This window comes from Anguilla rostrata, chromosome 6 (genome assembly GCF_018555375.3).
Source record: "Anguilla rostrata isolate EN2019 chromosome 6, ASM1855537v3, whole genome shotgun sequence".
Classification (NCBI taxonomy): Eukaryota; Metazoa; Chordata; class Actinopteri; order Anguilliformes; family Anguillidae; genus Anguilla; species Anguilla rostrata.
In genome coordinates this window covers 29,222,140-29,242,339 of record NC_057938.1, presented here as the reverse complement: position 1 = coordinate 29,242,339, position 20,200 = coordinate 29,222,140, and the positions used below count along the sequence as shown (strand labels likewise).

General features: G+C 41.0%; 1 protein-coding gene and 1 long non-coding RNA gene across 2 annotated transcripts in view; one reads left to right on the top strand and one right to left on the bottom strand.

Annotated features, from left to right (window-relative positions):
- The window catches only part of LOC135257879 (saccharopine dehydrogenase-like oxidoreductase), a 385,462-nt gene that overhangs the window by 160,203 nt on the left and 205,059 nt on the right, over nucleotides 1-20,200 (bottom strand). The window lies entirely within an intron of this gene.
- LOC135257890 (uncharacterized) lies at nucleotides 3,051-5,550 on the top strand. The gene is made up of 3 exons (XR_010330801.1): nucleotides 3,051-3,365; nucleotides 4,479-4,688; nucleotides 5,057-5,550. It is a non-coding gene; the product is annotated as an uncharacterized LOC135257890 (long non-coding RNA).

The window sequence follows — 20,200 nt, the reverse complement described above, 5'->3', positions numbered from 1 at the left end:
AATTGGATTGCTCATCGAGTAGTAACACATGTTGCACAGACTTGGCTTTGTCCATTTTAATCTCATGCAATTTTATATGAATATTTCAAAGCTAGGAAATTCAATCGCTTTTTGGTCACATGACCTAGACACCCCAAATCACTATTGGATTGCTCACCAAGTACTGACACATGTTGCACAGCCTTTGCTTTGTCCATTTTCATCTCATACTATTTTATATGAATATTTCAAATTTTGGAAATTCAATAGCTTTTTGAAAATTCATATAAAATAGCATGAGATGAAAATGGACAAAGCAAAGGCTGTGCATCATGTATGCATGGTCAGTGGAGACTCTGAAAGTAGTTTGAGGTGTGTAGGTCATGTGACCAAAAAGCTATTGAAATTCCGCCAACAATGCGCCTGACCACACCTCATTTTAAGACCAACATGAGCGCTCAGATGGGCGCAAGTACATTTGCTATTTAAACAATGTGGGTGCTGGATGGGAAAATGACAACTGCGTTGGTCTGAAACTAGCAAAGACACTTGCGTTGCGCTTGGTGCTGCTTTGCGCCGGGTGTAAGATAGAGCCCATTATGGTAACACTGGAGCTGGGAACATTTTTTCACCTCTAAAGATCAAGAACTCATCAAGAGAAAGCAATCCTAACTAGCAAATCAGATACAGCCAGAGCGGCCAAAATGAGAGAGGAAGCTGGAAGATACAGTGCCTTCAGAAAAGTATTCAGACACCTTCACTTTTTCCACATTTTGTTATGTTACAGCCTTATTCTAAAATTGATTAATTAAATTTTTATTCTCATCAATCTACACACAATACCCCATAATGAGAAAGTGAAAACAGGTTTTTAGCAAATTTTAGCAAATTAATAAAAAATAGAAAAATGAAATATCACATCCACTGTAATTTAAATAGGTCTATACCTGCATCACATGCCTTTCATTTACCTGCTTTCTCATAATGTAACCACACTGACACATTAAATTATTATTATTTTAATAATAATTATTATTATTATTATTTATTATTATTATTATAATTATTATTATTATTATTATTATTATTATAATTATTATTATTATTATTATCATTTTTCAGCACAGATGCTACAAAAGGGGCTGGCAGCAGGTCAAAGTTAAATATAAAAGTATATTGCAAACGTCTTTATCGAAATACATTTTCAAGTGGGTAATTTAGTTAGTGGTTAACCTCACAAGACATTTGGAAACACTATCCATACATCCATTATCTACACCCGCTTATCTGGAGCAGGGTCACAGAGGGGTGCTGGAGCCTATCCCAGCATGCATTGGGCAAGAAGCAGGAATACACCCTGGACAGGCTGCCAATCTATTGCAGGGCACGCACACCATTCACTCACACACTCATACCTATGGGCAATTTAGAGTCTCCAGTTAACCTACCTGCATGTCTTTGGACTGTCGGAGGAAACCAGAGTACACGGAGGAAACCCACACGGACATGGTGAGAACATGCAAACTCCACACAGAAAGGCCCCAAGCCGAGACCTTTGAACCCACGACCTTCTTGCTATGAGGCGACAGTGCAATTAGTGACAGTGCTACAAGCTAGAGATCATGTAGGCTAAATATTACCAATGTTCCAACTCACACATCATCACTGTTACATGCATCACAAAAACTACTAAGCTACCAAAGAACGCTTACATTACAGTGTGAAATATCCTCATTATAAAATACAACTAACCAATTTAAAGACACTCAATTTCAAAAATAACGTGTATAACTGAAATATTTTGACAGTAATACTTACATAGTAATGATGAAATCTTGTCTGTGTTCAGTAGATAGAGACAGAGACACTAAATCAATGATACAGTTCTATCCGCTTCTGTCTTACTCCAGAAAACGATGTCAGCTAGGTCTATCAGCAAACCTACGGCTTAGCTATGCCCAGAAGTCCTCGATAATAATAGTATTTTACAAGAAATCACGAAAAATCATTGATGCCCCTTTTCCACCAAGGCATTTCAAGAGCCGGTTCGGAGCCGGTGCCTAATTGCGAACCAGTTCTTGCGTTTTCGACAGCAAAAGAACCAGCTCTCGGCCGGGAAAACTGGTTCCAAAGCAGCACCAACTCTTAGCTGGTCTAGAACCAAGAACCGATTACGTCAGGGGCTGGGGGCGGGGGTTATAGTGACCAACTGAGACCAACTGAAACTTTGACCGCCAGGTAGAGTGAGACCACCTTCGTTCGACAGACAGGAAAACGTAAACTGATTTGCAACTATATATGAAATAGGCAAAATATTGGTAACAACCTGTACCTAGTTATGTAGGGAAAAATGTCCTTGTTTTTCAGTACTTTCACAATTCTTTTCTGTGCCGGCAAATAAGTCAGAGGTGGTCCAGCGCTATAGCTTTTGGTTGCTAAGGGGACGTGTATCGACCTCCCCATATAAATGAATGGAACTTTACATAAATTTGCTAGCATACAATTTAAGTGTCCTGTCTTGCGATGTGGTCGCTATCAGTACGTCTAGGAATCTGATATTCACTGTTGTAACCCAAGTCGCAGGATGCAAAATAGCCGTTAGGAAAGCAGTTTGAAATTATGAAGCAACGTCTGTGCCATTGGATTTAATGGTTCGCGATGAGATAATTCCGAGCGTGTTGCTTGTCTTAAAGTTGATTGATATAGTAAATAAGAGGTCCCTCCAGTTTTTCGCGATTCAGAATTTTCGGAATTCAACACAACTTAAACAAAATGCCGCATTTTTCCCAACGCTGCATAATTCCTAGAATGGCTAATTATTTTTACGAATTATGCAGCCTTGGGGAATGCCCAAGGGGGCTTTTTAACAAGTACAAATAGATGTGATGTTCAGGTGTCCACATACTTTTGGAAATGTAGTGTATATACTCTGATTGATGTAAGATAATGTTTTGGGCTATTGGAGAGAAAGTTCTGTGAAAACAAAATTCGGTTTGACTTTGATTCCACTTTTAACTCTGGTGAAATAAATAATTTATTTTGAATATGTATTATTTATTCCTTTTGAATGTTGATTCTGATTACTTTTCTCATTATGTTAGGATTGCCTGCTTAGTCTCCTCCACAGTTATATTTTCTACCTTGGTAACCAGTTTATTCTAAATGCCACATTTTCCAAATTATCATCATTTACCCGCATGCACCCTTGCTCTTTGACAGCATCTCAGCTAGATTAAGATGGTTATGCCTCAGTAACCTCACTCATATGAACATTTATTTTATTTTATTTATTTACACATGGATTCTCTTTTCAGTTTGACACAGTCCCGGACACAACTAATGCCTCAAGCAGTGTCACTCTTAAAGGATTCACATTGCATACGGAGGTAAGGAGCATAGAACAATTTCAAAAACCTTCGCAATTCACCCTGAATGTGCAGTATTTCACTGTGGGCTAAAATATGCGCTGTTGTCTGAGTTTTGGGTTAATTTTTTTTAATGTAGCCATTGTCTTTCTAACTGCAAAGACAATGGCTACATATAGCTAGCTTAAAATTCCAGTGTTTTATTAAATATAAGGTTTTATATAAAATAAGGCAAGATTAACTACCGTTAGTCTTATTTTTAAATAAAATGTGATACTCTAGTTGACACAAAGTCATAAACATGGAATATCTATTGCTGTAGTTTATCTATTGTTGTTATTGTGTTATTGTTGTGTTATAGTTACTCTGTAGTCATGTAGAATTTATGGTGTTGATACTCATATCACCACGTAGTGAGAAGCATTGCAGGTTTTTAGATGGACTATTGAGACAGACTTTATTCAGAGAGCCATCAGTTCTCAGCGTGTTTGTGCATGGTGTATATATTCCGTTTGTATAGCCTGTGAGAATGGTTTCAAACTACAAAAATCAACTTTTTTGGGCCTGCAGCCCTGCAAGCTGGTACATAATTGGCAAGTGTTGCCTATAGAGAAGAGGTTTCAGTTGCCATGGTTGTCAGTCTCTTCTTAAACAATAACACCCTCATTTGATCAATTGGTTAACTGCAGTTTGCTTCCACTGAATGCACATGAAATGGGCTATTCAGACTTGAAACACACACGCACAATCAACTTAATTACGAAATTAGACTCGTGGCAGTTTAAGCAAATTCAGATTTTGGTGCTCAAATGTGGTACATGTGAAGGGGAGCTGTGTATGTGTATGGGGTGGTGTTTAAGGGGTTGACTCAAATTAGCCTGAGATAAGCACTTTCAGATACTGACTTAAGTTTAGAGGAGTTTGAGATAGTAGGAATGCAGTGTAAGTGGAAAACCAGTGCCACTTTTGTTCACATTTTTTGAGTTGGACACAGTCAAGGACTACAATATAAGTGTGAAATACACTGCATGTTAAAGTAGTGCATTTGGCAATTGGTGAAAATATGACTATTTTATGGATTAACTGGTTTCAACACGTGGCTTAACTCTCTTTTTCTGCACTTTTCTCCCCTAGGGGGTGACAGAAAACAAGATTGTGTCAGGCAGTGTTTCTGATGACCGCAATACCATGTTTGCCCTCCATGGGCCTTGCCAGCTGAGTCATGCCCACTCCCAGAATTCCCTGCACCGCAGTGTCAGCCAGCTCATTGACGCACAGGACAGGAAGTTTCTGATGGAGGATGGGATATGGAGCTCTGTTGTGCGGGGTCATGATAGTGGCCTGGTAAGATTGATTGTTGTTGACCCATTGCCTGGCTGTCAGGGCATGCAGTTTTTCTGTAGGGAGACCACTCACACCAGTTTTAAAAGACCATCTAGATAAAAACACACTACAGTCATACAAAACTAGGTCTTGAGTGTGACAAATCCTGGTATGGATCCACATCCCTTTTCTTTGCTTTACAATTTAATAGTTTTTTCTTCCCAAATAGTTTGCCAGGTCCAGCAATTATTTAAATTGATGTGCAAAACTACATTTATTTCTTAATTTATATATAAATCAAAGTGAAGGAAAAGTATGGATTTGATCTTAGTTTGTTTATTACAGCTTCAGGCAGAAATTTTACTCTTTTCTTCTTTGTCTCCTTCCAGTTTATGGATGATGAGGAGTTTGTGGACACAATCAAAGGGTTCAGCACAGTGAGAAAGGAGCACACCATGTTTACAGATACAAATCTGTAACTGTTGTAACCCCTCAGCCTTCTTTGTACATTTGAGGTGATACAGACCTGGTTTGTGAGATGACCATTACAATGTCCATGAAACTATCTGGATCTAAGTCATCCTGTTTAATTCAACGATTGCTTGTTCAGTATCATGGACTATCTTTTAGATATGGTATTGAAACTGGCTTTCTGATGGCTGTTATGAAGTCTCATGAAACAAAAAGACACAATTAAGCTTTGTGGTTGATGAAAATGCTATGTTTGTTACAAAAAGGCAACTAAGCCTAGTGGCTTTGCAGGGAATGTATGTTGAAATACCATCAGAGCAGAACATTAGTCCTAGAAAGGACAGCACAGTATTGTATATTGTAACTGAAACTTGCTTGAACAGACATAATCAATAAATCTATGTATAAGAAATGATAGTGGTAAAGTCATTACTTCTCAACCAGATAATGTCCAGTATACATGTTGGTGTCAGTGTAGTATATAATCATTAAACAGGTAGATTTCTCATAGGTAAGTTTCAGTTTTGAATCCTATTGTACAATACAATTACAATTACACATCACAATACAGCACTCGCACACGAGGATAGCCCAGCAAAAGGTTCAAAATTATGCCTTAAACTCAATGCATTTTACTTCCAAAAAACGGTGTAAAAAACTCGCATTTTCTTTCCACAAGATGCATGTGTCTCGCGCGATGCATCCCTTTGTTGGGCGTGAGGAGTCGGACACAGAGAAGTGTAGGAATTATGGAATATTCCAGGGTTTATTTACATATGAAGAGAGAGAGAGAGAGCATTACAGCCCAAAAAATAAATAATGAAAAGAATAATAAACGAAAAACCTTCTTCCATCACCCTCATGAGATTTGGGTAAAAAAAAACTAAAACATTCATCCATCCATTCATTCTCTGACTACTTAGTCCAGATCAGGGTCACAGTGGCAAAGGGGCAAGCAGAGCAGCCCAGATGTCCCTCTCCCCAGCAACTTCCGTCAACTCATCCTAGTGGATCCCAAGGCGATCCCAGGTCAGCCTTTGGATATAATCCCTCTAGTGTGTCCAAGGTCTGCCCCTGGGTTTCCTCCCTAGTGGCCGTGCCTGGAACACCTCCAGAGGGGGGCACCCAGGAGCCATCCTTATCAGATGCCCAAACCACCTCAACTGACTCCGTTCAATGCGGAGGAGCAGTAGCTCTACTTTGAAGTCATCCCGGATAGCTGAGCTCCTCACCTTATCAAGGAGAGTAATTACATTACATTACATTACATTACAGGCATTTGGCAGACGCTCTTATCCAGAGCGACGTACAATCAAGTGTATAACCATAACCAGGAACAAGCATGACGAAACCCCTAGAGAGAAGTACCGGTCCAAGTGCAGGGAACAACCGCATAAGTTCAACTTGGACCCTGAAGGTTAAACTGATTAACACTAACAATGAGAACGGCAACAACGCAGTCTATGGAAAAAATGCAAGCAGTAGTTAAGACAGTTAATGCACGTAAGTCACCTACGAAACAGCTGCCTAGTTACAACCCTAAGCTTACAGTCTTTAACAGGGGGGTAGGGAGGGATGGGGAGAGGTGCAGCCTGAAGAGGTGAGTCTTCAGTCGTCGTTTGAAATGGGTCAGTGTCTCAGCTGTTCTGACCTCCACGGGGAGGTCATTCCACCATCGTGGGGCCAGAACAGACAGGAGACGTATTCTGGACGTGCAGGTGCGAAGAGGGGGAGGTGCTAGGCGTCCTGAGGTAGCAGAACGGAGGGATCTGGCTGGCATGTAGGGTTTGAATATCTTGTGGAGGTATGCTGGGGCTGATCCCTTGACTGCCTGTAATCCCTGCCACCCTACAGAGAAACCCCATTTCGGCCACTTTTATTCGCGATCTCACACTTTCAGTCACTACACATAGCTCATGACCATAGTTGAGAGTAGGGACCAAGATCGACTGGTAAATTGAGAGCTTTGCCTTTCGGCTCAGTTCCTTTTTCACCACCACCGTCCGATACAATGCCCGCATTACTGTGGCCGCTGCACCTAGACGGAAGTTGATCTCCGAATCGCTTTTTCCCTCACTTGTGAATAAGACCCCAAGATACTTGAACTCCTCTACCTGGGGCAGTTGCTCCCCCCTTACTTGAAGGGTGTAAACCACCCTTTCCAGGAGAGGACCATAGCCACAGAGCCTCAGAGGTGCTGATGCTCATCCCAACCACATCACACTCAGCTGCAGACCGCGCATGATGAGGTTAAGAGAACAACATCATCTGCAGACAATAGAGATACCACTTCTATGTCCCCAAACTGGACACACATCATACCTCGGCTGCGCCTTGAGATCTTGTCCATGAAAACCAAGAACAGGAGGGGAGACAACCCCCCCCCCCCCCTCCTTGGCGGAGTCCAACACCCACTTTGAACAAGCTTGACTTAATGACGAGAATGCAAACACAACTATTGTTCTGAGTATACAGGGACCGAATGGCACCTGCAGCACCGGTCACAAGATACCCCGGGGCACATGATAATATATCTTCTCCAAATCCACAAAACACATGTAGACTAGATAGGCAAATTCTGGCCTGGATGAAATCCACATAGTCAAACCCCAGATTCAGGAGGGACAATCGGCTAAAGCCTCCTTTCCAACACCTTAGCATAGACTTTCCCAGGGAGGCTGAGGAGTGTGATTCCTCGATAATTCGAACACATCCTCCGGTCCCCCTTCTTAAAAATGGGGACTACCATCCCGTTCTGCCACTCCAATGGCACTGTCCCTGACTTCCACACAATTTTGAGAATTTGTGTCAACTGAGACACACCAACAACATCCACAGCTGACCGAAAGTCCTTCTCCAAGGCCTCTCCAAACTCCTGCAATGCCCCGGCTTTTGCTTCTGCCACTGCCGCAGCCGCATCATTTTTCACCTGCCGCCTGTCTGCGGAATCAGAGGTTCCCAGTGCCAACCAGGCCCGGGATGCCTCTTTCTTCAGCTTGACAGCCTCCCTCACGACTGGAGTCCAGAAATGGGTCCTTGGGTTGCCACCAGGACATGCACCGACCAGCTTTTGAACTCAACCTCCGGCACTTGCTTCCACAACAGGGGTTTGTTAACAGGGTCTATTCAGACTCCATGTCCCCAACCTCCTCCGGGATACGGGAAAAGCTCTCTCGGAGGTGAAAGTTGAAATTATTCAAGACAGGTTATTCTGCCAGGCATTCCCAGCAGACCCTCACACCACGTTTGGGCCTACCTGGTCTCTCTGGCAGCTTCCCCCACCATCTGATTCAACTCACCATCAGATGGTAATCAGTAGGGGTGTGCAGAGACGTCATTTTCTGTACCAGTATCTGTTCAACCAACAAAATTATCTGTCTCTGTATCTGTATTCGGATAGAAGACCGGAAGTGGGCGTGGTTTGTACCGGAAGTCATGTTAAATCGGGCTAATGTTGTATTTTCTAACCTAATATTCATTGCCAATGCAATTGTTGTGCCTTCAAAATATCAAATTGATTTAATATTGGCATATAATTAATTATGAAACATATTTCCACATCATCATACTGTACTTTTCATCTCTCTCTCTCTCTCTTTTTTAATTTTTAACTAAACTAAGTTTTATGAACTGTCTGGACCTCACCACCCTTTAACTGCGGAACACTGAACAATCAGAAACTGAAAAAAAATGTTTTATAAATCGAAAGATTCTGTTTTGCATTGGAAATAGAAACTATTTACAGTAAAGATATAGAAAAATATCCTTCAGTTGAAGGGAATAATCGTAAATTCCAATGATGCTGCATTCGCGTTTCTTGATGTGTTAACGTTACTGCAGTTCACTAGGGAAACATGGATTACTACTTTACAACAGTAATTACATAACAGTAATACATGAACTTTTTTGCCTGTTTTATTTTATTTCCCCGACTGAACTAAGTTTGCATAGACTATCTGATGTCCTCACATTTTCCCTTGGTGGCAACTGTTACCATGAAAATCTGGATTATATTTTGTGTTCATTTGACAGCCAAGACCTATGGCTGATACATATAGCATGTTACATCTTAAATGGATGAATATTGACTGAAATACAAGGTAAAATGTCAGAATTTTCTATATTTAGACTGGGTAGAGGAAATTAACACATACAGCTAAAAAGCTGTATCTGCCAGTTGCAGATACACCCCCTGCCGGATTCGGATACAGCCCTAGTAATCGGTTGACAGCTCTGCTCCGGTCTGAGGAAACAACTACTAAGTGGATCATCGACCTTTGGCCCAAGGTGTTCTGGTACCATGTACGCATCTTTGTTCAAACATGGTGTTTGTTATGGACAAACCATGACTAGCACAGAAGTCTAATAACATAACACCGCTTGAAGATCAGAGAGGCTGTTCAGATCAGAGAGGCCGTTCCTCCCAGTCACGCCCCTCATTGTTTCCCAGTCATTGACAACGTGAGCATTGAAGTCTCATAGTAGGACAATAAAGTCAGTAGGTGGGGCCTTTTCCAGCACCCCTCCCACATTCACCAAGAAGGTTGAATACTCTGAACTGCTATTAGGCACATAAGTGTAAATAACAGTCATACTGCCACATGCAGTAGCATTGAGGCGACCCTCTCGTCCATTGCAGTAAACTCCACCTGAGCAGCCACCAGCCAGGGACTTCTGAGTATCCCCACTCCCGCTCCGCTTCGCACCCTGAACAACTCCCGAGTAGGAGAGAGACCACCCCCCATCTAGGAGTTTGGTTCCAGAGCCAACACTGTGTGTAGAGGTGAGCCCAACTATATCTAGTTGGTACCTCTCAGCCTCACAAACCAGCTCCGGCTCCTTCCCCACCAGTGAGGTAACGTTCCACGTTACCTCGCTGGGCAGATGACACTCGGATCTACCCTGTTCCTGCACACTGCTCGATGGGCAATACACCCAACTCCTACCCTGAACCCATACGGATGTCCCACGTAGTCTTTTCAGGCTGGGCCTGGCTGAGATACGTGGGCTGCTCAGCCACCAGGCGTTTGCCTGCAGACACCACCCCCAGGTCTGGCTCCAGGGTTGGGTCCCGGTAACCCTATTCCAGGCAGGATAAACTGCACATTGTAATTGTTTACCATGAGACTAAACTCAAAACTAAACTAAAACTAATCAACAAAGGCAAAATAAATGTAACCAAAAACCCACAACTTTTCAGCCAACTTTTGCCCACATCATATTCTCTCTCTCTCGCCAAATGAGTTCTGCCTGGTGATTTTTCATAACCAATGATGTTGAAATTGCTTCAATCAATCAATAATGAACAAAGTCAGACCACACCAGACCAGAGCCCTGTTTCACTGTGATAATTTGAAGAGTATCGTAATCTCTCATTAATTAAATTTGGGCTTACTCAATTTCACAGACATAAGCCATTTGATTAGTTAGCCCAGGGTTTAATCATTTTGGATAATTGCACTCTTCTCTAAAGGAGAGATTAATTGGAACCAAAAATAGGATCATACTCCTTATATAGACTCAAAGGGACTTGATACTGACATTTTGTGGGATCATGTATCATAGAACTCTCTTAACATAACTTATGTTTGTTTTGGGGTCGTAGATCATGAAATTATGCCAACACTGGAGATGGAATACTTTTCACCTATTTTATACCATCAAGGTCTCATTGTCATGTTCCGGTGTTCCTGTCTGCGTTTTCCCTGTTGGGCCGCCAGATGGAAGCACTTCTGTTTTGTGTCCTGTTCCCCCCTGTTAATTGTATTATTGTTTGTCTCGTTATTCCATCATTGTTCCCACCTGTGTCTTGTTATCCCCTCCTTTTTTGGTTTGATTGTTTTTTGAGTTCACCTGTGTCTTGTTACCCCTTGTCTATTTTAGTTCTCTGTTCCCTTGACTCGGGTGCTGGTTCCTTGTGTTTGTTACCGATGTATGTTCAGACCATTTATACCTGCCTGCGTTCTTTTACCTGCTTGTGTTTGTTCCCACTTTTGTTTGTTCCTGACTTGTGTTTTGTTCCTGACTTGTGGTTTTGTTCCTGACTTGTGTTTTGTTCCTGACTTGTGGTTTTGTTCCTGACTTGTGGTTTTGTTCCTGACTTGTGGTTTTGTTCCTGACTTGTGGTTTTGTTCCTGACTTGTGGTTTTGTTCCTGACTAGTGTTTTGTTCCTTGACTTGTTGATTTGCCCTTGTGTTCTGCCTGCCTGCGTTCTGCCCTGACCGTGTTCTGCCCTGCCCGTGTTTGAGTTCCTCTTGTTTTCTGTTATTAGATTTTTTGAGTTCGTGTTTTTTCCCTTTGGGGCCTTGTCTGTTCCCTGCTTGTTTGCCTGTCTAGAGTAAAGTCTTTGTTCCCCTCCCATTTTGGATTTGTGTTTTCTTTTCCCTCTGCGTTTGGGTCTCCCCTACCCGTATTCTGACACTCATCCAGAAAAAGCAATCCTAACTAGCAAATCAAACACAGCCAGATTGGCCAAAATGAGACAGGAAGCCCGGCAAATAATTGCTGATAAATTAAATAGGTCTATGCCAACAGAAGGCGTTCATTCATCTGCTTTCTGATAATGTCACCACACTGAAACATCAAATTATATTTGTGACAGCACATGCGACAGCAGCTACAAAAGGAGCAGCGGGTCAAAGTTAAAGATAAAAAATATATTGCAAACCTTTTTATTGAAATTCTACATTTTCAAGTATAATTTCAAGTAGAATTGAGGTTAGTGGTTAACCTCACAATACATTTGGAGACACTATGAAAATATTTATTAATTATTGACTATGTAGTCTAAACAGCACCAATGTGAATACTTTTTGCAAATGACATCTGCATAGAAACCTTTCTTAATAGTGTTCACTCTTGCATGGTCAAGAAATCTGATGAACACACTTCTGAATGAAAGGTACACTTTCCTGATTGCTCGATACAGAGTATGACCGTTAGGGCTTGCTTCGCTCAGAACTTGCAACATACACAACTATTAATTGCTAGAGGTAAATGGCCCTATTTCTTCTCTGTAGCGCTCATAAAGATAATCGTGCATGTGCCTCAAAGGATCTTGTCAGTCTCCCTTTTCCTTTGGGGCCTTGTCTGTTCCCTGCTTGTTTGCCTGTCTAGAGTAAAGTCTTTGTTCCCCTCCCATTTTGGATTTGTGTTTTCTTTTCCCTCTGCATTTGGGTCCCCCCTACCCGTATTCTGACAGAAGGAACCAGACAGTGCAGGACCCAGCAGAGGTTGTTTTTTTTTTTTTGTTTTTTTTTGGTTGTTTGTTGTTTGTTTTTTGTTTATCATGCCACCGGGGTGGTGGAGTGACCCGGAGGACTCGCCACCCAGCGACTGGGAGTCCCTCGCCCTTGAGCTTCCCAGCGCCCGGGGCGGGTGGTCACGGAGGCGCCGTGGTCGGGCTGCCTCCCGGTCGGCCAGACCTCCAGCTGCCCAGCCAGCGGTTCCCGGCCCTGCGTCATTTGAAGGGTCTCGACTGGCGATCTTTCCAGGGTCCGGCCCGCGGGGGTCCCGCCGGTCCCGTCCGGCTGCCCAGCCGGGTTCCCTACAGCTGTGGTCTGTGTTCCTGTCCCCTGCCCAGCCCAGACGGCAGGGCCCTCGGCCTGCTCCACCCCAAGTCCAGGAAGGGCTGTCAAAAGTCAACAGTTGTCAAAAGTCATTTCAAAGGCTGCTGGTACATTTGCGCAGGTCAAAACAATGTCAATTACATTACAACATGCAATCTTCATATCAAGAAGTCATTGTGAAACACGCAGACCAAAAACCTCTATGGCAAGCTGCCAAACGTCAAAAACTGCAAAAACATAAGCAAAGTGAGGTCAATGTAGGCCTAAACCATGTTGACCAACAACCTCTACCATGTCACAAAGAGAAAGAATCCACTCCAATTGAAGCCAGTGCAATACACATGAAAGTTACAAGGAAAAGACATTTGCAGGGTAATTCTGTAGATGTCACAGGAAAAAATGTTTCACCATGTAATGTAAATAAAAAGACAGAAAGAGATTGTCCCAGAACAGATGACACAATATGTAAGCAATAATACCAGTGATACCGTAACAACAACTTCCCTAGATGTATGCAATGGCTGTCAAAAGGCAGCACTCAAAAGGCTGATGGTACATTTGAGCAGATCAAAACAATGTCAATTACATTACGACATGAAATCTAATAGCAATCCAACAATGCCTAATCCAAGTGCAGATGAAGTTGTTTTTGTCAATGACATGGAAAGTCCATGTCTCACATTCTCTCCTTTCACTGTGCAGCAAAAAAAAACACTTTGTTCAAAAATTTACATCATGCACAACACTCCTGAATATGTTGATACACAAGAACCAGTTCCAATGAATGTCCCAATGAATGATCCTTGTGAGACAAAGGCTATTGTAGGTGATGGTAACTGCTTTTTCAGAGCTTTGTCATTTTCTATTAGTGGAAGTGAAGATCATCACAGAAAAATCTGACTAGCTGTGGTTAAACATATGGAAACAAATGCATCACAGTATGCTCCTATTCTCAGAGATGGATATTTTTCTGTTGAAAACTATTTGAAAGCATCACGCATTAAATATCTTCAAACTTGGGCAACTGAGGTGGAAATACAAGCAGCTGCAGATCTCTTTGGAGTTGATGTTTTCACATACAGTCGCAACAAGTGGTTCAAGTATTCCACAGCAAATGGAAAGAAAATTCACACAGCTATATACCTAAAACACTGCAACGCATCTCATTACGAAGTAGTTACATGCGTGAAGCAACACAATTCTGACCAATGCACTAAACTCTGCAACAAATCCAATGAATGGCCACAGTCACATCAGATAAGGAGTTCTTCAAGTCGACGTGAGCTTGACAGAAAAAACAAGCAATATGAAATAAACAAACAATTCTGATATGCAAAAAATAAAAGAGTAATTAAAAGATACAATGAAGATGAAAGCTACAAGAAAACCGTCAAAGAAGGCAGCATAAACAAATACAGCACTGATGCCCAGCACTGGACAAATGTGAAACAATACAGCGCACACAAATATGCCACTAATGAACAATACCATGCAAATAAGAAAAAGTGCAGCATAGAAAAATATGCCACTGATGAACAACACCGTGCAAGTACAAAACAATACAGCATAGACAAATATGCCACTCATGACCAACACCGCGCAAGTACAAAACAATACAGCATAGACAAATATTCCACTGATCAACAACACTGTGCAAGTACAAAACAATACAGCATAGACAAATATGCCACTGATCAACAACACCGTGCAAGTGCATGGGGCGACATAGCTCAGGAGGTAAGACCGATTGTCTGGCAGTCGGAGGGTTGCCGGTTCAAACCCCGCTCTGGGCGTGTCGAAGTGTCCTTGAGCAAGACACCTAACCCCTAACCCCTAACTGCTCTGGCGAATGAGAGGCATCAATTGTAAAGCGCTTTGGATAAAAGCGCTATATAAATGCAGTCCATTTACCATTTACAAAACAATACAGCATAGACAAATATGCCACTGATGAACAACATCGTGCAACTATGAAACAATACAGCATAGACAAATATGCGACTGATCAACAACACAAGGAAAATCTGAAACAGTACAATATTACCAGAAGGATTGAATCAAAGAAACAAAGACAACAAATGGACTACATTGTTCAGGAATTCAAAGACAAGGTTAGCACTGGTCCCCAATATGTATGCTCCGTATGCCATCGACAGCTGTTTAAACATCAAGTCATACACTGTAAAAAAGACACATATGGAAAAAGAGGGAATGCTATAGCTTCATTAGCCAGTAAATGCATTACTGAAACGTACCTTCACAAATGCGAAAGCACCTCTGTAAAACACTGTACAGATCCTAGTAGTACACTGTGGATTTGTTACACATGTCACAGAAAACTTCTTCATGGCAGAATGCCTTCAGAAAGTGTTGCAAATAATTTGGTTTTGGATCCCATTCCACCACAGCTGAAGAACTTAAATTCGTTGGAACAATATTTGATTGCAATAAACATTCCTTTTATGAAGATGCTTGCTTTACCAAAAAGGGGGCCAAAATGGTGTTCATGGACCTGTCACGTGTGTACCATCTAATGTCCCTCAGATTGCAAGTGTACTTCCAAGACCAGAGCATGATGATTTGATGATCCGTGTGAAATTAAAGAGAAAGTTAACATACAAAGGCCACTATGAATATCAATATGTAAACAGTGCTGCTATTCATAAAGCTTTCTCATATTTGAAACAACATAACCCATGGTATAAAGATATTACTTTCAACAACGAATGGATTAATCCACTGAACAAAATTCAACAACCCAATGAAAATGATGACATACATCAGCACACATGTGAACCTATGTCTTTTGACAATGAAACCTGTGTTGAGATTAATCCAGAAAACGCTAATGATGAAGCATCCACTGAAACAACACCAGATGATGAACACATTGATGAATCAATACATGATACACAGCAACATGGAATGTTCAATGATACATGTTTACAACCTGTTGATATTGTCCAAGAGGTGATGGATCAGCACTTTGATGGAATTTTGTCTCTGGCCCCAGCACAAGACAACAACCCAGTCAGATTATTAACCAATGAAGACAATGAAGCAAAATGCTTCCCTGTTCTTTTCCCCAAAGGAACCGGTACTTTTAATGATACCAGGAAAGAAAAGTTAACCATATGTAGATATTTCAATAACCGGATACTCAATGCGGATGGAAGATTTGCAACGAACCTGCACTACATTTTTTATGCACAATATTTATCTGAGATTAACCAAGTGGTCTCAAATGTATCTATTGCACTAAGAAAAGGATATGACTCTGGCATAAAAATTACATCAGACATGCTAATGAACAAAGATTCGCTTCAAAGAATTCTCCATTTTGACGAGGGAAACAAATTCATGAAACCGATCAGAGGCACACCTGCTTTCTGGCAAAGTGTTCAGAAAGACCTTTTTGCAATGGTCAGACAGCTTGGAATCCCAACATGGTTTTGTTCATTTTCTTCAGCTGACATGCGATGGAAAGAGACATTGCAAATTTTCCTCCGGCTAGAAGGCAAACATATAAATGCTGATGATCTGGACTGGTCAGAGAGATGTGAGAGAGTGATCTCTTAAGAAAGAATCCCGTAACAGCTGCCAGAATGTTTGATTATCGCTTTCATTGTTTCCTTAAAGTCACCAGCTCAACCAATTGGAAAAATTGTTGACTACTTCTACAGAGTGGAATTTCAACAACGAGGTTCACCGCATACTCATTGTCTATTCTGGGTTGAAAATGCACCTCAAGTTGATAAAGCTGATGATGCAGATGTTGTAGCATTTATTGATCAATATGTGACATGTGAAATGCCACCTCTTGATGATAAGGAAATGCACGACATTGTCTCTACTGTGCAACAGCACAGCAAAAGGCATTCAAAGAGCTGCAGAAAAAACAAAACTGTCTGTCGCTTTAACTTCCCGCGGCCACCATCAAAAAACACTTTCATCACAAGGAATAAAATTTCTGAAGAAGAAATGCACCACAATAGTGAGCCTAACCAAAAACAACCTCAACAACAAACCAATCATCCAAGGCTTTCAATGGAACTTGCAGGACAGATTATGGAGAGAGTACGGCAAGTTGTCATGAATGCTGACATATCTTTTGACTCTGCAGATTCTCTCTTTGCATCTATTGGTATATCCCAGGAGCTGTTTGAAGCTGCATACATACACATGTCAAAAAAAACCAATGTTGTTTTACAGAGAAACCCATCTGATGTTTGGGTAAATCAGTATAACACACAACTTCTCCGATGCTGGAATGCAAATATGGATATTCAGTATGTTGTTGATGCCTACTCTTGCATTGTGTATATAATATCTTATATATCTAAGCAAGAGAGAGAAATAGGATTATTACTACAACAAGCCCAAAAAGAGGCCTCAAATAACACTGATGCTAAACTAGCCTTGCGGAAACTTGGCAGTGTTTATCTTTATAACCGCATAATCTGCACAAGAGAGCATATAGGCTACCGACTAACCAATATGAGACTCAAAGAGGGATCAAGAAAGGTTCAGTTCATTCCAACTGGTCAACATCCTATCAAAACGAGTCTTCCGCTTCATCTTCTTCAGAAAAGACTTGAATGTATTAACACTGAAAATGACAGCATATGGATGAACAGCATCACAGACAAATACAAAGGAAGACCAAAAACAGAAGCATTTCCTGAAATGTGTTTGGCAACCTTTGCATCACAGTACAGAATTATGTCAAAATCAGACAAGTCATCACCTAACAGCATAAAACTGGATAACGACTTAGGATTTGTAATGAAGAGGACACGCACAGATGCTGCTGTTGTGCGTTATGCCCACTTCTCACGCACAAAAAATCCTGAAAAATATTACCACAGTATTCTACAATTATTCCTTCCTCATTGAAACCACCAAACTTCAACACATTTGAAGACTTCTATCACATAGGCTTTGTCAAAATCATCAACAGTGAACTTAAGGCTGTGAAATTCCTGGTTGACACAAATCAAAAACTCTTTGAAAAAGAAGCTGACGGAATTGACAAGGCTCAAGACCATCTAAACAGAGATGGACCACCAGAAGATGCATGGGCGCTAATTTGCCCAGAATCAGAATTACAACGTCTACATTGTCTGGAAGCAATGACCAGTCATGTAACAAACTCTGAGGAAACTGATGAAATCCTTCCCGATCTGCAGCCAGATAAAAGCAACACTTTCACTATCGAACCTAGGTTCTGTGGGTTGCAAAAGGACACTGCAATGTGTCTCCTACGGTCACTAAATGAAAAACAGCTGCAATTATTTTACAAGATTCGGCAGTGGTGTTTACAAAAACTCAACAACAAAAACCCAGATCCATTTTATGTATTTATCACTGGAGGAGCTGGCACAGGCAAGTCCCACCTGATAAAAGCAATCAATTACGAAGCATCTCGTATCTTGTCACAGCTATCAGAAAACCCTGATGACACGCATGTGTTACTCACTGCTCCAACTGGTGTTGCTGCTTACAACATTGATGCTGCTACAATACACAATTGTTTTTCAATTGGAATAGATGTCTCATTACCATATCAACCACTTGCAGAAGAAAAAATTAATACTTTGAGAGCCAAACTCAACAAGCTCCAAATACTGATTATTGATGAAATTTCAATGGTTGATCATAAACTTCTTACATATATCCACGGACGGTTAAGACAGATCAAACAAACAGGTGACTATTCCTCTTTTGGTAAAGTGTCTATCATTGCAGTAGGAGACCTATATCAATTGCCACCAGTCAAAGGAAAACCCTTGTATACACAACCAAGTGGTGTTAACTTATGGCAAAATCATTTTGCTGTAACAGAACTCACAGAAATACTCAGACAGAAAGACACACACTTTGCACAGTTGCTAAATCGCTTAAGAACACACAAGAAAAAGCAACCACTGCAACAACAAGATATCAACATGCTGAAAAGTTGTGAGACAGGAGAAGGAGAATTCAGTGAAGATCTTCACATTTATGCAACAAACCAACAAGTTGACACTTTTCAGATGTTGCACAAAATGTGCCCTCATACCACTTCCATTGAAGCTCAAGATTTTGACAGGGATGCTAAAACTGGTCGCTTGAAAAGAAAAATGATACACCATCTCAAAGTTTACAATACTTGTTTGGTAAATACACTGCATCTTGGCATACATGCACGTGTCATGTTACTGAAAAACATTGATGTTTCAGATGGACTTGCAAATGGAGTCTTTGGAACAGTTTCTGACATATGTTACAAGGATAATGATACTTTCTCATCAAGGATATATGTCACCTTTGATAATGAAAAAGTCGAAAAAATGGCTCGAAATAAAAAACCATCTTCCAAACCTGGACTGGAAAAAGCCACACCAATTGAGCCTGAAGAGGACAGAATAACAAACAGTGGTGGTGTGAGACGTCAGTTTGCTCTAAAGTTAGCTTGGGCTTGCACTGTTCACAAAGTACAAGGCTTAACAGTGGAGAAAGCTGTTGTCTCTCTCAAGAAAATGTTTAGCTCTGGACAAGCATATGTAGCACTGAGTCGTGTAACATCTCTTGAAGGACTCATCATCGAAGATTTTAAAGCTACTGCTATATATGCTACTGACACAATTCACACTTGAATACAAAACATGCCTGCATTCATTGAGCGACCACTTCAATCCTTCAATACAACATACAGAATTTTTCTACACAATGTTCAAGGACTTTCTGCTCATATCAAAGACATTCGATATGATCACAGGTATTTTGCAGCTGACGTCATTTGTGTGACAGAAACATGGCTAAAACAAGAACATTCTACCCAAGACACTCATCTCAACAACTTTTCATTTCACAGCAAACCAAGGTGTCTTGCATATGATGACACTGAACATATCTTCATGGAACTGAAGAAACAGCAGCATGGTGGTGTTGGAGTTTAAATGATGCAGACCGCAACATCACACACTTGCCATGTCTAAACATTGAACGTTTAACATTCAACATAAAGTCACTGGAAGCAAACGTTGCCATCCTCTACAGACCACCATCCTACAGTTTGGTTACTTTCAGAACAAAACTGCTGCATTTGATTGATCATCTTGACACATTCTTGGGAACCAAAATAATAATAGATAGATAGATAGATAGATAGATAGAAACTTTATTGATCCCGTAGGGAAGTTCCCTTAGGGAAATTCAGGTTTCCAGTGAGTACAGCACCATAAGTTAAAAAGTTAACAAATTAAACATCACACATCAAATATCAAACATAGAGATAGTAACAATATACATAAAATAAATAAAGAAAATAAATAAAGAATAAAGTAGCAGCGGTTATATAAAATAGCAGCGGTTGTTCCAGTTTAATTAAATAGGTAGTAAACAATAAATAATGAGACTGTTCAGTGTGATGATGATGATGTTCAGGTGATCAGGCCTAACTCTACTTCCTCAGACCTCAGACCTAACCTATCCTCCCCCACCCCCTCCTC